General features: G+C 30.7%; 1 protein-coding gene across 4 annotated transcripts in view; it reads left to right on the forward strand.

The window, feature by feature from the left end:
* Positions 1-19,164, forward strand: part of LOC130899883 (5-hydroxytryptamine receptor-like) — a 350,025-nt gene that overhangs the window by 163,363 nt on the left and 167,498 nt on the right. Inside the window, exons 1-2 of one of the 4 annotated variants that reach the window (XM_057810062.1) lie at positions 7,684-7,715; positions 15,312-15,348. The exons of 2 other annotated variants lie outside the window; for them this stretch is intronic. The gene's annotated coding sequence lies outside the window, so the exon portion shown is untranslated. Of the gene's footprint in view, positions 1-7,683; positions 7,716-15,311; positions 15,349-19,164 lie in introns of those variants that run through there. One more of the 4 variants, XM_057810059.1, reaches the window with a different exon arrangement.

Raw genomic sequence — 19,164 nt, forward strand, 5'->3', positions numbered from 1 at the left:
AATAGACCTTTTTATGCCTTTTTTAACAAATTTTACTGACCAATAAAAACTTATAATACATAATAAAATAACAAAGTTTTGTTTATGCGTTCATCTAGTACATTGTGAACAAACAAAGATGCAGGTAGAGCACTCACAAACGATATCGTACACGAATATGTTAAGAAAGCCCATAATCTAGTGTTGCAACGATCGACGGGTGACTATTATACAAATAGTTGAGAATATAGGTCTGATATATGAGAAGAGTATTTCACATATTTTTCATCATTTATGAATTTTTCCAAATAACATGCACAAAATGCTAACAAATTTCCAAAGATGTAGAGCTTTCGCAGACAGAAACTAAAAATCTGCTATACTGAAGCAAATACGTTTTTTATCCGAGAAAATAACATATATCGACCGATTTCGATTTATTTGGACACTCATTTTTGTTTAAATTTTGAATTTATTTGTTAGAAATTTATATCTATGTATTGATTTTGTTGCTTTTAAATTTTAATATTTTCTTCATTGCAGATACTATGCGATAAAAATTTCAAACAGACCAACAAGAGAAAACTTTTGCTTTTGAATACTTGGTGGAAAGCCGCTTTTTTAATTGAGAGAATTTTTGTCAACTGAAACATTTCATTACAGAATATTCTGACGAATCTTCTTATCCCTTACTAATGTTGAGCAATTATTTGAAAACATAGAAATAAAAAAACTTCCTTTTTAGACCAATAACACAAATAGTGGATTCTAATTAGCCATTAACCCGGAGTGTAAAACTAATAAAACAATTTAAAAAATGATATAAGCAAAACAAAAGGCATAATTTTTTAAAAATGCATTCACTGGTACATTGTTTTTACAACTAATGATAATTTGATTCGTGTAATAAATGCATATTTAAGGTTAGTCTATTACCTACGTTAAAAGAATTCAAATGTCTGCTTTTTGATTATGAATCAATTAATTGATTTACGAAAATTTTATTTTGCAAATTTTCAACATTTTTGTGCATATTTTGACTAAATTATTTGCATATTTATGCGCATATTTTTAATTTCCTAGTTTCTGCAAAACTGAATATGAAAAATTGTCTATACCTACCACTTATGTTAACAGCAAACTTAGAAAGACATTTGCAATTTCTAATTAAGAACAATAGATGGGTCATGGAGTTATCGCCAATTTCTTAAAGTATAACTATTATTATTGGTAGAATTCGAGAAAGTGAACATAATATATATATATATATATATATATATATATATATATATATATATATATATATATATATATATACAATTCATCAATATTCTTTTTATACAGTGCTACACCAATTCATAGCATAGTTCTAATATTTTCTTATGGTGCCACGTATATTTCAGAAGCTGATATTATTTGTAAACACTTCATTTCCGAATTCAATTAATTGCATTAATTTGAACAAAATAATTAATCTCAATCTTGGTACATTGTTTGTACTGCAATTATAACAGAATTATCTTTCAAACGAGGCGCCACTGCGATTGTATTATGATAATTTGATGCTTTTGGTTGATAGCCACCTAAGAAAATTTCATTCGAAAACGGCATAAAATTTATCATTAGTAAGCGAGTGAGAGAGAGAGAGGGAGAGAGACAGAGACAGAGAGACAGAGATGAATATAATTACGAGAAGTTTTGTTTTAATTGGTACTAAAGTTTCTAGGACTGATTTTGAGCAAAAGAAGTATTCAGAGATTAGACAATCGCTTGAATATGAACGTTATCATTATCCTTTATATCTTATCTAATCAATAAAAGGATAGTTCCATGATTTATATAATATTCAAAATCAAAATAGAACTAATAAAGATACATGTAAAGTTTCATTATCATGAGTTTGTTCATTGACAAAACATTCAGGACTAATAAAATTCTGAAACAAGTAAAGTTTTTTTCTTCTAGTGAACTAGTAGTGGAGATCATTTTAAGCCTTTATTGTCGAAATAATATGGGCTATTTGGTATATGTGAAAGTTTATTTTCAGAAAAAATTGTTAGGTTAGGTTAGGTTACTTTTCCCGAATCGTAGATCTCCTTTCTTTCAAATTATGTCAATTCAAAATACTTTTTTTATCTAGAAATCTTATTATTATTATAATTTTTATGGTTAAATCCAATTAACTATCAATTGAAACTCATGCATTAATCGGCCAGATAGTTTAGGGAAAAGTAACCGTACAATTACCGCAAAATTAAAAATACCTCGACGTACCATGGACTACAACGTGAAAAATATGCATCTACCAGGAATCTAGGTGACAGAAAACGTTCAGGGCGGCCTCGAAACTACTGAAAATAGATGTATTGTATTGATCATTATACGTGCTCGGAGACTAACGCCCAGGAATAGCAGCAGATCATTGAATCTAGGAATCTGCCTTTGAGTACTTTTATAGTGTAAATGATATTGAGATGAGCAGGGCTTCTTAGAAGGGTGGCAGTGAAAAACCTCTTTTAACAGATAAAATGAAATAAGGAGGCCGCAGTGGTCTAAAGGACATAAAAATTGGACGCATGAAGAATGGGGGGGGTGTTTTATGAAGTGATAAGTCAATGTTTGAGGTTTTTGGGTATAAGAGAAAAGTGTTTGATTGCAGAAGAAACGAAGAACGCATGTTAGATCCAAGTGTTAACCCGACTGTTAAACTCAGCATAGGCTCGGTAATGATTTGGGGATGTTTTGAAGAATGAATGCTACACAAAGGTATTAAATGAAAATGTAGTACATCCTGAAGAGTATAAGTATATCATTTGTATGAGATTAATTTTACTTTGATTTTTCTCTTGTCCACAAAATTTGATAAATTTTCTCTCCACTACGAAAACGGAACGCAGCAGAATAATAATTTGTAGGTATTACGAATTCGAAATTAGGTTGTATATAATTGCATGTTGATGTTAGTTTAGTCCTAATGCGGACTAACAAATCACGATAAAGATATCACTGGTAAAAACGTGTACCTGGGCACTTATTGATACGCAAAAATATGAGAAAGATTGCTTATACTTCTAAAAACTTTTCAAAATTATTATTTGTATATACATATTTATACATGTGGGATAATACTATTGATATGTGATATCTTAAGATTCTCATAATTATGAGAAAGTTTCCTATTTTTCAGCCTTTGTGGAATACAGTGAAAAGAAAAATAGTCTATATATTTATTTACTTGTCTAAATTATTTGGTTTCATCCGTAAACATTTTATTCACAAAAATTTGATATGTCTCGAATAAGTACGTCCGAAATTTTATTTAGATACGATAAACTCCATACATTAAATGATAGTTGAACTTTTTTATTGAAAGTAGTATTTTAATGTCGTAAACGTTTAAGCTCAAGTTCCATCGAGATAAAAATTATATGGCACATGGAAAATGTCAAATAAAGCTGTGTTAAATGATTTTTCTGTTCGACATAAAGTTTAGATCGGATTTATGTGATCATCAACAATGTTATGTAGACACAGCTTGTGCTCCTATTTGAAAGTGTGCCGGGTAGTTAATGAACAAAGTTCAAAGGATTCATTTCAAATGATTTTAAAATAAATATGTACACTCAGATGAAATCTGCTTCATGAATGATGGCTACCAAATTAAAAAGAAATTCAACTCTAGTGGTTATTATAGAAATAGAACAGATTATTATTTACTAATTCAGCAATAAGAGCTTAATAAAAAGATTTTTTTGCTGCCATGGAGTTCGTATCAGAATTAAAATTTTAAATGGTATAGAATATACACGTTTATTTGTTACTAGTATTATTAGTATTTGGAGGAAAACTGATAGCCTCTGAACAATATATTCGCTCTAAATAACATATGCTTCTGTTTTGGAAGGGACAGAGGATGAATATTTTTTTATAAAAAAAATAAGATACATATAAGCACACGCAAAGACACGCAAGCATATTCAGTAAGGGAAGATGTATATTTGTTTGGATAATTTCGTTTGTACATGTACATGTAAACACGTCAATGTTTCATTTACACATGTTTTAAAAAAACTGAATGGATACAGAATACCGTTCCACCATAATTAAGAAACCTATATGCAAAATAGCTTTCGGAACAAATACTTTTGGAGCTGGATCCCCATTCAGAAGATTTACCAGAATTGATACGACTTTAAGTAATAATATAAGAGAGAAGATCGACGCAACTAATATCTGATAATTGCTTTATAAAAATAAAAAAAGCTTATCTCCATCATACAAGTTGTGACAATTGATTTTCGGTAATTTAGTCATAACTATGGAACACCTGACACATCGTCACTTCGGCCACATCTGCGCAATTAACGCAGCTTGAGGTCGATTATGTGTTTGGATTGTGTTTTGTATGTATTTTTCAACAGAAGCTGTTTTAGTTGTGTCGTGTAATGAATAGTATCTGAAGATGAAAGAAAAGTTAGAAAACGTTCAAAAATGCGCATGAATCAGAGGAAGACGATCAATATGGAGGAGCTCTCATTACCACTTGTAACGAATGTCGACCGTTTGCGCATATTGATCTCATCTAACCGGCACCTTACCATTCATGTGTTGTCTGATGAATTGAATATAAGCAAAAAAACCGTCCACAAGATGTTACGAAAGGATTTGAACATGCGAAAGTTTTGAACAATTATTGTGTTAAGCTCTCAACCGCATTCAGAGCGACGACAGGAGCTGGATAAGTCGGTAAATCATTGAAGAAGAGTATGGAATGGTATTTAAGTATAGCCCCGACATCAGTTAACAAAGTCAGTACTGGTTAGAAATTGATAGCGAGCGTCAGCAAAAGTGAAGATGGATCTAATCCAATGGTGCCACATCTACCGTATAGTCTTGTGATTTTTTTATTATCATGGCGTTAATGGGGTTAAATAATAATTTGTAATTGTGGTTGTGACCAGATTAACTTCAGACGATTATGAAGGATGCTCTTAATCCAGAAACAGCATTGTTATTGTTGAAGATTTGTATAGAACTATCATTCACAATACAAGATTATAGTTGGTGAGTGAAAAAAATATGTATTTTAAAGAAGTTATTTGGAAGCATCGATCGTGTTCTACAAGTCTTTTTATACATGAGCGGTTTTCTATTGGGAACGTGGCAAGGAAACACCAAAGTGGACTTACTAACAATTTGTTTTCCGAGCTTTCGAATACTATGTATTCATCGTCAGGGACTGAAATTATGGTCAAATACAATATAAGAAATATGTATAATATATATATATATATATATATATATATATATATATATATATATATATATATATAGTATATATTTTACTTATATCGCTCCATTTATGTTGTAGAGCTTTAAGGCATATATTTAAGTGTACATCACCAAATAGGGTGATGAATACAATCCTTAATAATATTTCCCGATGTACACAAACAGTATATAAATCATGAATGGCTTGTAGAAAGAGCAATTTTAGCTGCAAAAAATGTGGACGTTGACGATTTAAATCTGAAGATACAACAGTTGTTGCCAGGGAGCTTGGTATCATACAAATCTATTGATACAGTTTGCGATGCCAGCGAAGCTGTAAATTTCCCAACAGAGTTTTTGAACTCACTGGATTAGCCAGACATGCCACCGCAAATTTACAATTGAAGGTTGGATCTTCGATTATTTTGCTTCGTAATTTGAACCCTGTGGCTGTGCAACGGTACGCAATCATTCAAAAATTAATGAAAAATGTTATAGGAAAAATGTTTTGTTTTGATGTTTCGTTTCTGTTTTGGTTTTGAATTGATTGTAGTATATGTTTATCCTTTTCTTGAATATATTATTCATCATTTTTTCCAGATAATTATTTTCTTTCAATCCAGTTTTTGCTTTTTGAATAGCTAAGCATCTAAATCTAAAGATCTGATAGTTGGATAGATCTATCAGCCAAAATTTATTATCACTGATCTTTTGAATTGGAAATTAACTTATGTTTTCAATTTGATTCTTTGGTACAGCAGTAATGCAATCATCTACATATCGGAAAAAGAATGGAATATTTATATCAAGTTTGCTTAGAACCGTTTCCTCAAGATCTTTCATTACCAATTGTACTATAACACTTGAAATGAAAGCTCCCATACCACAACCATCCATTTGTTTGTATATTTCATCTATTTGAATTATGTTGTTGCAAGTGAGAGAAATTTTAGAAATATATATATATATATATATATATATATATATATATATATATATATATATATATATATATATATATATATATATATATATATATATATATATATATAAATTATATCCCTTTTCTGAGAAATATATGGGTATTCAAGAAAAAAAATTCCTATTCCTTCATTATATAAATGGAAATTCATGTAGTCATTAGATAAATTACTCATTGAGGTTATGAGCCAAATTAATTTCTGTTTCCTTTATCTGGCTGTAAAAATGTTATAAATTCCTTTCTTCTAATAATTAAAGGCAATTGATGCTAACAATATTTTTGAAAAATTGATCAACTGAAAAAATATTATTTGACTTGATTTTCATTCTACAATAAACGGTCCTATGTGAATGTAACTGAAACAAATTGAAATGTTGACATATGCATTAACAATTTGAGGTCAGCTTCTCGACGTAAAGCCCAAAGTTTTCATGTTAATTGAATTTAGAGAAAGCTGTTTAAGCAGGTGGTGTAGAGAACGTAAAACAAAAACTGCTGCTGGCGAGCTGGGATTCGATAATAGTAGGAGTAATTTTCTTGATTATGTAAACGTCGATTTCATTGAAATTCCTCGTTAACTTAGAGAGAGATAAACTTTATTGCCGCAAGAAAATTTCACAAATTTATGGACAAAGCGACATAATTCTAAATTAGATAATAAAAAAAAAATTTTGCTTTATAATAATTATAATATAATATTAATATCTTACTCCATACTAAATATTGAATTATGCCAGTGTTTGGTAGATTGTAGAATTCTGCTATAAAATAATAAACAGAAATGCCTTTGTCAATCTCAAAAGCTTATTAAATGTATTTGCCAATTTCAATTCTGAATGAATTCAGAATTGAAGGTGATGGAAATTTGTACCAAATTAGGGTCGGGTATTGTTAAGTGAATGAACAATTTTTTTCTTTTACTAGGTATTTATGAATGGTCTCTCAGTTGAATTGTGAAGTGTTTGCGAACCAGCACACGTATTTTAAAAAGAAAGAGCGGGGAGAGTTCAAATTTTGTATTTTTTTAAAAGAATAGGTCTTTTCTGGTAATTTGAAGATATATTCGAATATATGCAAACAAAAAGACAAACCAGAAAGGCAAACCATAGGGAAGATACGATTTGAACGAGTAGTAAGTTGTTGAAGCAGTACTAGAATCGAGATATTTAGACACAAATGTCAATATGTACAGAAAGAAGCTTATTCGAATTTGAGGATCGTATTAAATCATTGTTGTGTTTTACAGGTGATAAAACTTCTTTGTAGGATGAAAATTAAGTTTTCTATGTGTTTAAACAGAGACCGTTTGCGTCTGGACCACTTCAGATTACACTGGTCTTATCTGCAAATAATGTGAATTCGTGAGTCTGTGAAATCATTGATGAATACCAAAAAAAAAGACCTGAAACTGAACACCACTTTCAACAGACAAATTATTCGAAACTTCACCACTAGTTCATACCAGTTGTTTTCTACATTCAAGGTAAGATACAAACCATTTTAAAGGAATACTTAGGATACCATTATACTCTGGTCTGTTAATCAGAATTTCGTGATCAACACAATCGAGGGCCCTAGCGAAATCACAAAAGTCGTACCAAATTTATTATTAAGTGAGGTGTATATTTTATTAAGAACAGAAAACATTGCGTCATTAGTGCATCCATTAGGTATGAAACCAAATTGTTGAGCTTTCAAAATTGTAAGGCTGAAAAAATTAGACAATAAATTGTTTTTCATTAGTCTTACGATTATCCTCGACAATATTGGTAATAATGCAATAGAAAGATAGTTACTAGTGTTTTTTTCGCCACCCTTGTGCAGGGAGAACAACTAGAGAAAACCCCATTTTCAAAGGATGACTATCAGTATGACAGCTGACTATCAGTATTCTTTTAGAAGGAACGAGTAAAGAAAGAACATTACAGTTTGGAGATATTTAAGCCCTAATACTCTTGCTAACGTTCAGGAAATAATTGTTAAGTTCGATATTATCACTAGAGATGCTATTGTGGTAATAGTTTTGATATATTTTTAGTACAATAATTTATAGTTATTAATATAATTGAGTATGTGTGGATTGACTTAGAATTTTTTGATACACAAGAGTGATCTCATATTCTTAGATGAAGTACATGTTTCTTTCATAGACCATGATTTCTGAGGATTAGTTTCACGAGGGCAAAGATGATAGGCTGTATTGAAGTACCTGGTAGTATTATCGAAGAAGACAGAAAATATCTTCAGAAAGATTAATCCAATAATTTGCTAAACATAAGTTATGAAATTTGGTGTAGTTTCGTTTAGGGAAATTCCTGACCAACTGAGGGTTTTCCTTAAGATATTCACAAGGTAATACAATATAAATGCGGCGAAAACTGCTTCATGGTCAGAGAGACCGAAATTAATTACTAAGTGATTCACATTATGAAATAGGAAGTCGAAAACTATGTAATCTAGAATTGAGGAAATTAAGTAATTCGAGTTGGTTAATCCATGGGCATATTAAGCTAAAATACTCAAAAATATTCACCAGAGACTTTCGAATGGCACAATCATTAATAGAGTCAATGTTAAAATCACAGCATGAAACTCTTTCGTATATTTTATTGAGGAGGTAAATAAATAAAAATTATATATAAATCGAAGGTTTTGTTGTATTTTATAAAAAAAAAGGTTCATAACTTAATACAGTTGAGAAGTCTTCGCCTTAAGACAAAACTATGAGCTGAAATACCTCTGTTATATCTCCTAATAACTCTACATTTTTTTATAAAACTGGTTCATTTGCATGAAGCCAGTGTTTAGTAATAGCAACTATCTGAGGGAGCCCCAATTTATCCGAAAACAAATGCAACGCGTCCATTTTGTTGCGCATAGGCTGAATATTAATTACAACCATTCTCAATTACAGTCCTTGAAACTAAGGATTATAGTTCCCCTGAACAAGTCCTACTATCTAAAAATTTCTCCTAGAAGAATCTAACGGCTAATTTTCTCTCTAATTTATTGTTAGTTAATTCTCCGCTCCGAAGTGATGTAAGTTCTGTAGGTGGATCATCATCCACTTTAACTGAGCTTATGCCATGAAAATATGAAATTTAGAGTAGATTCCCTTAAAGCTGTGGGATAAATAGTCTGACACTCGAATGCCAAATACACCTTAACACTTGTGAAAGTAGAACCTTCAAAACATACAGACGATGGTTGGTTATGTAGATAGGTAAGGCATAGCTTGAAAAATGATAAAATAGCCGTTTCTTTTAGTATAGACATAATGTTACTCTTGCTAACAGTAGACGACTCCTGTGTTAATCTGACCGTGGGAGGGATCATCAGATCCAGCGAAAAGTTGGTGTCATTGAGTGAATTTTCATCACACGAAAAGCTGTTTGATTTACATACTGCTAAAGCTTGTTTGTCAGATGAGATGGATAATATTTCTGTTCGCTAAAGGTCAGTGCCTGTTCGGAATGTATCACTTGATTAATTTTCATAGGCTCAAGAGTATTATCCACTGTCGGTAGAGTTGAGATCTTGGGTCAATGAAGATTCAACAGACCATTTTAAAGAAACTCCAGGTAGCCAAATATTACCGTCAAACAATTTGCGAACAGAAACTATTATTTGAGATGAAAAATAGAAGGAAGCATACATAATAATCTTGTTTGAATTAGATAAAATCTCTAGGCATGTATTTATCTATCTCCTGAAACTTCTCAGATAACTCGCCATTATAATATGGATATTCTAAACTGGGGAAATAGATGAGGACTATCTATGTATTCTCCCTGGGGAAGTTTTTAGATTCTGCTAATCAATTTATACATATTCGAAAGTTGATTTGCAATACTAATCTATATAATGAAAACTAATAAAAGAGAGATTTAGTTTGAAACAACTACTATAAGAGATTATCACTTCTTCGGGGTGATGTACTTTTAATATCATTACAATCTATATTTGACAAGGTTTAGGGATAGGGAACTTGCTCTCTAAAAATTCGACTCATAATGAGAGAAGGTATGCAAATTTCAGTTTCAGTCGCCAAAGTTACAGTTTAAATTTTGAAAAAACAGTTGAACTTGAGAGTGGAATGATTGGAATCGATTTTGAGATTTTTCCATCTAGAACGTATGCAAAATTCACTTTGTAATAATTTTTGGATTAAACTTTTTATCATTTTCATATTCACCTTGGTTCACCTTTCTGTCAACTTAATTCATAAGTTGTATAAAACTATAGTATAAGCAGTGCTTCTTTTTTAGACTTGTTCTGGAATATAATAATACAAAAAAAAAACGTAATTTTGAGTGATTGTTTTATCCTGACTCTAAAAATAAAAGATTTAACTAGCATCATACTCGTATTGTAATGATTACTACATATCATTCCACAAAAAGCAGCTTAATTGTTTTATTTTCTCTAGAGTTATATATCGCATTAATACAATTATTCTATCAGCTATATTTCCAAGAACTCAATTTAGCATTTCTATATTTCTCTCTGTAAGATGAATTGTGAACAATTTATATTTTCAAATTAAATTTTACTACAAAATATTCTTGGTTCAATAAAACTTGATGTAAACCGAAATATATGATTACGGCTTCTGTTTATGGTTTCTTTTTATCGATATGTTCAACCACTTTTTATGAAACCGACCAATATGTTTCAATACGCTCAAAATATTATTTCTATTAATTTTTTTCAACTATTTTTTTTTGTCAAAATATACCTCAGTAATATATTTTTGTGAATAAGGAAGAAAATAATCAATTTAATACTTTTCGCCATAAAAGAGAAGAAACTTAGTTATAAGTTCTACACGTTTACTGAAATGATACGCAAAATGCCGTTGCCAGTATATTTTATGTAGTTTTTAGTTTGAAATTATGACCTGTAAGTTTAAGTCTATGAAATGTTTCATTGAAAAATTGTACCTGAAATCATGTTAATACATCTATGAAACTTATTCAATGATGCTAATGGATATTGACGCTAGAAAAATTGAATTGATTTTTAAGTGAAATGGTGGTAAAAGTTGGCTGCTTGTGACGTCGCATGATTATTCATAATATAATTAGAAATGTTAGAAGATGTAGGAGCACGAATTTTGGCACTTAAACAAAGTTTGGTTGTTCCTATCAACCTATCTAAAAATGAACAAAACAGTACATCATAATATATGAAAATAATCGCCAAAATTCACTGCAAAACTAATAAATGAAGACGGGAAAACATTCCAATATCAACATGGCATTTTAAGCTCAATACACTTCTGAAATTATAGCATTAACAAAAAAATCTTTGTATAGAATCTATTTATCAAAGTGCATAGTGTTACGAACTCGTCTATGACATGGATTTTGAAGCCGGTACTCCTCGGTTATGATGGAAGAATTTGGTGGTTTTTTCACATGTTTATATCATAGCGGCGATTTATTTATATTGTTTTTAGAACCAATTTCTAGGAAGGCAATAGTGTTATTTCTGATAACTCACTAATAGTTATTCTTTCATTACGAAAAATTGAAGTCCCACTCTCAATTTTTTGAGTCATAAGCTATCTTCCTTGATCTGTATTACTTGATAACGAATAACTAGCCCCTTTTAAACATCGGAAGCACTTGGAATGGAGGTAGACGTTCGCAAATGTTTACGATCTACCAAATGAAATTCAGAAACGTTTGGCATTGTTGGTACAAATCCATTGGTAGAATCAAATAATTGAATTATCAACCTTTGTTATGAACATTAAAAATGGTAAGAAGACCAATCTAAAAATCTAATTTTATTTGAATTCTTTTTAGACTGAAATGTTAATTATATAAAACTAAACTACATATACATCGTAAGAAATTTTGGATGCTTCATTTTTTATAACAACCTAATGAAAAAAAAAACACGGGTAAATACAAAAATGTGTTTCCACATATCAAAAATATTGGTTATTATTGTACTACGTCTCTTATTTCTAATTGTAGGGCGAATTTATACAGAATGTCTCTTACTTAATTCATTTGCACACTTGCATATTTATAATAACTACTTACTATTTCCAATAATTAACTGTTCACTAGTTATATAACTGATTTGAATGACTAAAAAGTATTCGCCCAGCTTTTGACTATCTCATCATAATTGGACAGCACCGGCTTCACGGTCCATATCGTGGACGAGCTCGTCACATTTTATATGGTTGTTGTATTAGGAACTCTAAATCGTGAATCCATATCATATTTCTCGATTACTGGCTTTTAATTATCCCACTGCTATCGTCGGGATTACGCTCATGTCTATTACATTTTATACCATAGATTCTCCTTGAATAATAGAGCTGCTACTGTTGTCTTTGAACCATTTTAATGCTGTTTTAAATGTATGACATGCAGTTGTGTATTGCTGTGATATAGAATCCTTCCCTATGTTGAGTAAATGTTTATTGATATTGCTAATACCATCTATAAAGTATAATGCCTAATACCTTTGGCCGATATCTTCCCTTCTCCCTATCATTACAGATAATGGAAATTCAACTGTTTGTATTAAACAGGCTGGATGGAATGTCTTATTTCTTTGATAGAGGAATCTATTCTAATTATCTCAAATACAAACTTCAGAAGGTGACTTTTCATTCCAATGTATTTTGGTCTATTTCTCCCAATCCCTATTCTTTGGTCTATGACCCATTCCTATTCTTGTTTTGTGTTAAGATCAATCGAGTTTTTTTTTAGATTTGAGGAAACTATTTTCAACAAAAATGTAGCGAGTAAAATTTTCCTTTGCATGACCCAAATAACTTTTTCGTAACATGTGGATCTTGATCTATGGTACATTCAACTGGGAATAATTAGCATTTTACCTATTTTGTTTTATTATTTTTTTCAAAGTTCTTTTTTTCAGTGAGTTTTCATCAATTAGTTCACTCCTTGTCAATTTTTATTTCATTAGGAAAACTACATTATATAATAATATTGTTTACTCACCACAACATGAACTAACAATAAGTATTAAGAATACGTATATATACAAACAAGATAAAAATGGTTGATTGGCGAATTTTGCTTTGTTCTAATATGTTTCATTTGACATACGTAACATTTATTTTATAAAATTTAGGAGTGTCATCTTCCAATTTAAAAAAAAATGAATTGTAAACGATGGAAAAGATATTTTGACTTAAATCTAAGATTTTCTTTGGTGTGAATTGTAAATGGATGGGGCTACTATATCACAGTAGTTGCTGGAACTAATTACTTTTTAATGGTTATCACTTTGCCTCAGTTTCCGACAGTGTTGGCTGCGATTTTGTCAACGTTTTCATTTTAAACTTTGAGTGAAATTTTCAGCTTCACTTAGCTCAAATGGAATTAATATCCAATTAAAAATATATCGCTATTAATAAAGCTGCAAAAGTTCATTTATGTGTGAAAAAGTTTTCTCTAGATGGCGAAAAAGCTGTACGTTCAAAACAGTAGATTCTCTTGAAGGTAAATAAATGAAACAACTCGAAATTTACTCCAACCGAAACTGGATCATTTAGAGAGTATCATCTATAAATTTGGGAAATTTCTTACCTCCTTCTGGGCTACATAATTAAATTATATCGCTATTAATAAAGTTACAAATGTGGACTTTTGTTTGAAAAGTATTTAACCTTTCTCTAGATCTTGACACAGCTGTACGTTCAAATTAGTAATTTCTCTTAATAGGTATTATAGGTGAAACAACTAGAAATATACCTAATGGAAACTGGATAATATGCAGAATTCGAGCTTTTTTGGCCTCATTTTTTCGACCAAATTTTTTATTCGTCTCTGGTTCTCCGGAACACAGAAATGGTCAGAATTGGTTAAAATATATAGAACTGGTTGCTATTTTCACATATATTTTAATTGCATAAATGCGCAGTAGATAATAGTTTTACCAAAACTTTGAGAATAATAATGACCTTTTTCACAATTGTTACATTTATTTAACTGTTATTGATATTGTCTCCCAAACTATTAAAAAATAGCAGTTAACAAGGTTGTTATATTGGTTAAAACCTTCTTATTTTTTTAAACATTCGTCAATTTTTTTATAAAAAATGTTCCCCAGCGTATGGTATTGCGTTTTATTTGAAAATTAAATTCTGTTTTTTGTTACTGCCCCAAATTATAGATTAACCTCTTTTCATTTAGAATATTATTTTATTACCGTATGAAAATTATCAAATTTTCCCAATTATACAGGATATTTTTTATTTTAGAAATCTATATGTTAAAATTTTCGATTGAATTCCAAACTTGGCTTTGTACAAATAATTCAAAAACACTTAAGTATGATTTTACTCTCTTGTGAAAGCATTTAGACCTTTCATATATTGTTGAATTGGGAAATTTTCAAACCAAAGATAATTTGATTCTATACCTTTTTCAATGTTGCAATTTTTACAAAAAAAATTCATTTTCAAATAAAAATCGAATAACAGAAGAAGTTCTCAACAATTCTATTTAAAAATTTACAAAGTTGACTATGGTTTCAAACATCAAATTTGACAATTTAAAATTAATTTTTTCTACTAATTAAATTTTTATAATTTTTTTTAAATCAGTGGAAAATTCTCATTTAGGGAACAAGTGGATATTTCCAATTACTTGATGTCCTTGATAGTCTTATACATTGTGAGAAATCTGATATTTTTAAGTTGAACGTTTGCGAAGAAATTATTTTTTTTTTAAACTTTAAGCGTCTCTCTTACTCGGAGGCACTAAAACTTCCCGATGATGCAGCTTTGTATTGCCGTAAATTTAACCTTATAGTCATATTATGGGCTTCCCTATTGTTTGAATTCTGTGTTGGTTTTTATGCGGATCATCCTGTATTTACATACCCTGAACGGACGGCGAGACACAAATTTATTCAAAACTCCAATAAAATTATAAGAGAAATGTATCATAATAATTATTTGATTGCCCACTGAATACCCACAAAAATCCCGTATTCAATCAAGCTTGTATTGAACAATCATTATGAATTTTGAATACTTCCATGTATTTATTACATTAACCGTATGAAACGATATTTTTTCCAGGGGTTCTCCATCATGGGGCATACGGGAAATACATCTGGTGAGTGCTCCTATATTAGCGATAATTTGAATTTTCCGCATCTGTTACAATTTAAGGAAATATATTGGTTCAACGAAATTGAAGTCCTCCAGCTGCTTTTGAATATTAAAAGTCAGTTATACTCATGCAGAAAATAGGTCATAGGCGAAGAGCCGACGGCTGAAAATGGCACCTGATTGGTTAAAGGATATATATTATTGGAAAAGGTACTATTCAAATAGATCAAAATAATGTTATATGAGTCTTAGTTTAAGCTAGTAACTTGACTCGGCAACAATTTTTTGATTTTTCAAATTTTTGTATAGGTAATTACTTAGCTAATTAGTTAAGACCCGAAAACACGAAGTAGAGTGTTTTCACGAGTATTCTAAGTTGGTGTAAGGACGTCGTATATTTACCTAAAAATAAATTTCAAAAAGTATAGAAAGAATATGACGGTGCTGGATGAAGTAATTTTCGGAGTTTTTTTGTATCAAAAAAAATTTAAATATAGGCACAAAATATCGGTAGATGAAAATACGTGGTTAAGTTAGGTTAGGTTAGAAAAATGTTTTTTCATCCCCTTTCATTGGAGACGCCAAAAAATCATTTTAGGTACAATCATCTAGTATGTAATAGAGTATCGGGTAAACATTTGAAGCGAATCGGTGGATTCCCGTTTTCGGAACTCCAGCCCAGAGTTTCTTATGGAGTATCTTACACTTATAGTTACACGCGGGTTGTCCGTCTTCAAAGTGGGCTGGTAAATTTTCTAGCCCTCAGATGTTAGGCAACCATTTTTTTTTAGAACTAGAATGTCAAGCTTCCATTTGATGCTAATATCATGCATTAACCTATAAGTTTAGCAACTATACAAGAATTAAAAAAATCAAAAAATGGTTGCCTAGTTAAATGACTGGCTGGGGACTCCTATATCATTATTTTGATCCATTGAAATACTACCTTTCCAAAAATATATGTCCTTTAACATATTAAGTGCTATTTTCTTTCTTTATTTTCTAAAGCTTTATTTACAAAAACAAAAAAAGTTACAGTTTTACAAATATTAACCCTCCGTCTGCAACGTGCGGTCTCTCACACCGATCTGTAAAATTATTCTAAAGTGGACAAAGGCGAATGCGTGTATCAAGGTTATCAATAGGTTATAATTAGTAGTATTTTTCGATAGACCTTGCGAATATAACATACGAAGAAACCCATGCACGACTCCAGATTCGTATATGAAATGTTGTTGGAAGAAGATGATGAAACAGTCCCCTTATATGGCGATGAGAGTTTCTCAGACGATGAAACAGAACAGCAACTTGAAAATAGAGCAAGACATTGATAATGAAGGTGCCGGAAATTTGGTGAATAAGTGTCAGGAACGGTTTACAACTGTGCACGAGCAACTCGTAGATGACCACTTGTTGTTTTTTATGAACTTTTGAATGTGGCAAGTATTAATTCATGCATCGTATTCAAGAGCAACAACCAAACATCAATTCGACGCCGAAAATTTTTAGATCAGTTAGGATATGAGCTTGTTCAGGATCATATTTCAAGAAGATCTACAAATAAGAGACTTCCACCTATTGCGCTTTCAGGAAATATGTGGAAAAGAAACTGAAAATTTTCCTGCAAACTAAAATCAAATTTATGGCCGATGTCTGCTATGTTCGTCCAATAAAAATAGAAAAAACAGGTACACATGCCTAAAATATAGCCGGTTCCTTTGCTTAGAACACCTCAATGCGATTTGTCATGACTGTTATACAGGGCAAGGTACCGATGAGTAGTTCCAGCTATGAATGTTGGTCTAAATGTACTTATATGAATAAAACATATTTTCTGTTTAGTTTGTACATTAAATTAATCCTCCTAGAAGTTTTTCAACTGAAAATTATTATTTTGTTTTATGCATGCCCATTATAAAATATAATGCTGTTCTATGGTATATATAATTACGCGGCTAATTTTAGCCACAAAAGTATACTAAAATGTATTAAAAACTTAGCGAGGCTTAATAAAAGATGTATAGAGAGACTTGTTACCACAAAAAAAAATAATATTATTTGACTTTTTTAGATATCGGTCTCTCGGACCGACGTTGCAGGAATTTTATTTACAGCACGTTGCAGGCGGAGGGTTACATGGACTAAATTTGGCTATATATATATATGAGTAGTTTTTTATTGGGAACGTGGCGAGGAAACACCAAAGTGGACTAACTTCAATATATTTTCCGAGCATTCCAATACTTATGTATTCATCGTCTGGGAAATAATTAATCAAGATTTCCGGTGATTATAGCTTTCTCGTTCCCTCATTCCACTCACTTTTTCTTTCTATTTCATTAGAGTAATAGCTAACAGTAGACTTAAAAAGAATGAAAAAATGGAGAAGTGAATTTATAACAATTCTTTACAGCTCAGTTTTGATGGTGTTACCATTTTATCAGTACTTTTTTTTCAAATAAAAACTTAATGCAAAATTTTTAAGTTTTTCCAGACATTATAAGAAGTCAGAAAAAATCAAATAATGACGACCTCGCTCTACCTGCATGAGAAAAACGGCTCATAAATATTTCATAGTCTCAAAAGTCTCAAAAGTCTCAAAAATTTTTCAAAATACTTTATATTTTCTTTCCCTGTAGGTATTTATCTACTTTCTCTATACATAATCTCGATTTAGCTATACTTTAAATCGTCGAAGTAGTTTTAAATTTTGCAAACTTATTAAGGACTAATGAAGACACAATAGTTTTATAGCTTCGAACCATTATCCTTGCCAGGATCACTAGTGGGGCATGTAACGTAATCTTTAGTCTCAATTTATATTCAATTTAAACGGTCAGACCAACTCAATTTGTTCATACATGTCAAGAGCATTAATCACGATTTCCTTGTAAAAACGCTGCTCGAGAAATCGAGTCAACAATTCTGATGCAGTAAATAAATTTCATAAATATTGCTTGAATATTTTTGGGCTATTGAGCCGCCGTCTAAAATTATTAGTGCCACTTGAAGTTATGCTAACTCTAATAGCTCAAAAAACATTTAAGTGATGGAAGAGGGCGTGAAAGACACACAATTAATTGATAATATCTATAAATTGATAAATATTTATTACCGAAATTAATAGAAAAATATGACGATTTGTGAAATTGTCATTTGATCATGTACGGTTCTTAGACAGTATAAGAGTAGAAAAATTTGATTGTCTAAATTAACAGGTAGCGTCTCTTGTAACGATGAAGTCACTTAAAAAATAAATTGGAGTTTAGAAATGAGAATATGATTCTATATTCAATCGAACTAAAAAAGAAAAAAATACTCCTAATATAACAACATAACTGACGATAAAATAATACCACTGCTCAAAATGGTGCAACTCCAATAATGAGTGAAGTCGAAGAAACTGAACCAAAGTTATAATATACACTATGCCTATAAACATCTGAATGTCTGTTGTGGAAACCCGAAAATTATTATTGAGATCATTTTGAAGAATATATAAACTAGTTTGAATCGGCTTGACAAGCTCTAGAATTTGGTTGGTAATTTTTCGTTTCCTATAAAACATAGCTGGCAAGGTAAGGCAGAAGTAGATGGAAACCGGTTCATATTGATTGTCTTCTAAACTATTTTATGATTTCTTCAATGTTCATCTCATCATCTTCATTTTTATCGCTAAAAAACTGCCCTTGTTTCATCTTTTCCTCAGCTTGATAATCAGTATCTACAACACTATCATTGGCATCTTCTTTACCATTTTCACTGTCAATACCATGGCTATTTTGCCAGCCGCTTAGTTCGAAAAGTCACTTGTCGCTAT

This window comes from Diorhabda carinulata, chromosome 1 (genome assembly GCF_026250575.1).
Source record: "Diorhabda carinulata isolate Delta chromosome 1, icDioCari1.1, whole genome shotgun sequence".
Classification (NCBI taxonomy): domain Eukaryota; kingdom Metazoa; phylum Arthropoda; class Insecta; order Coleoptera; family Chrysomelidae; genus Diorhabda; species Diorhabda carinulata.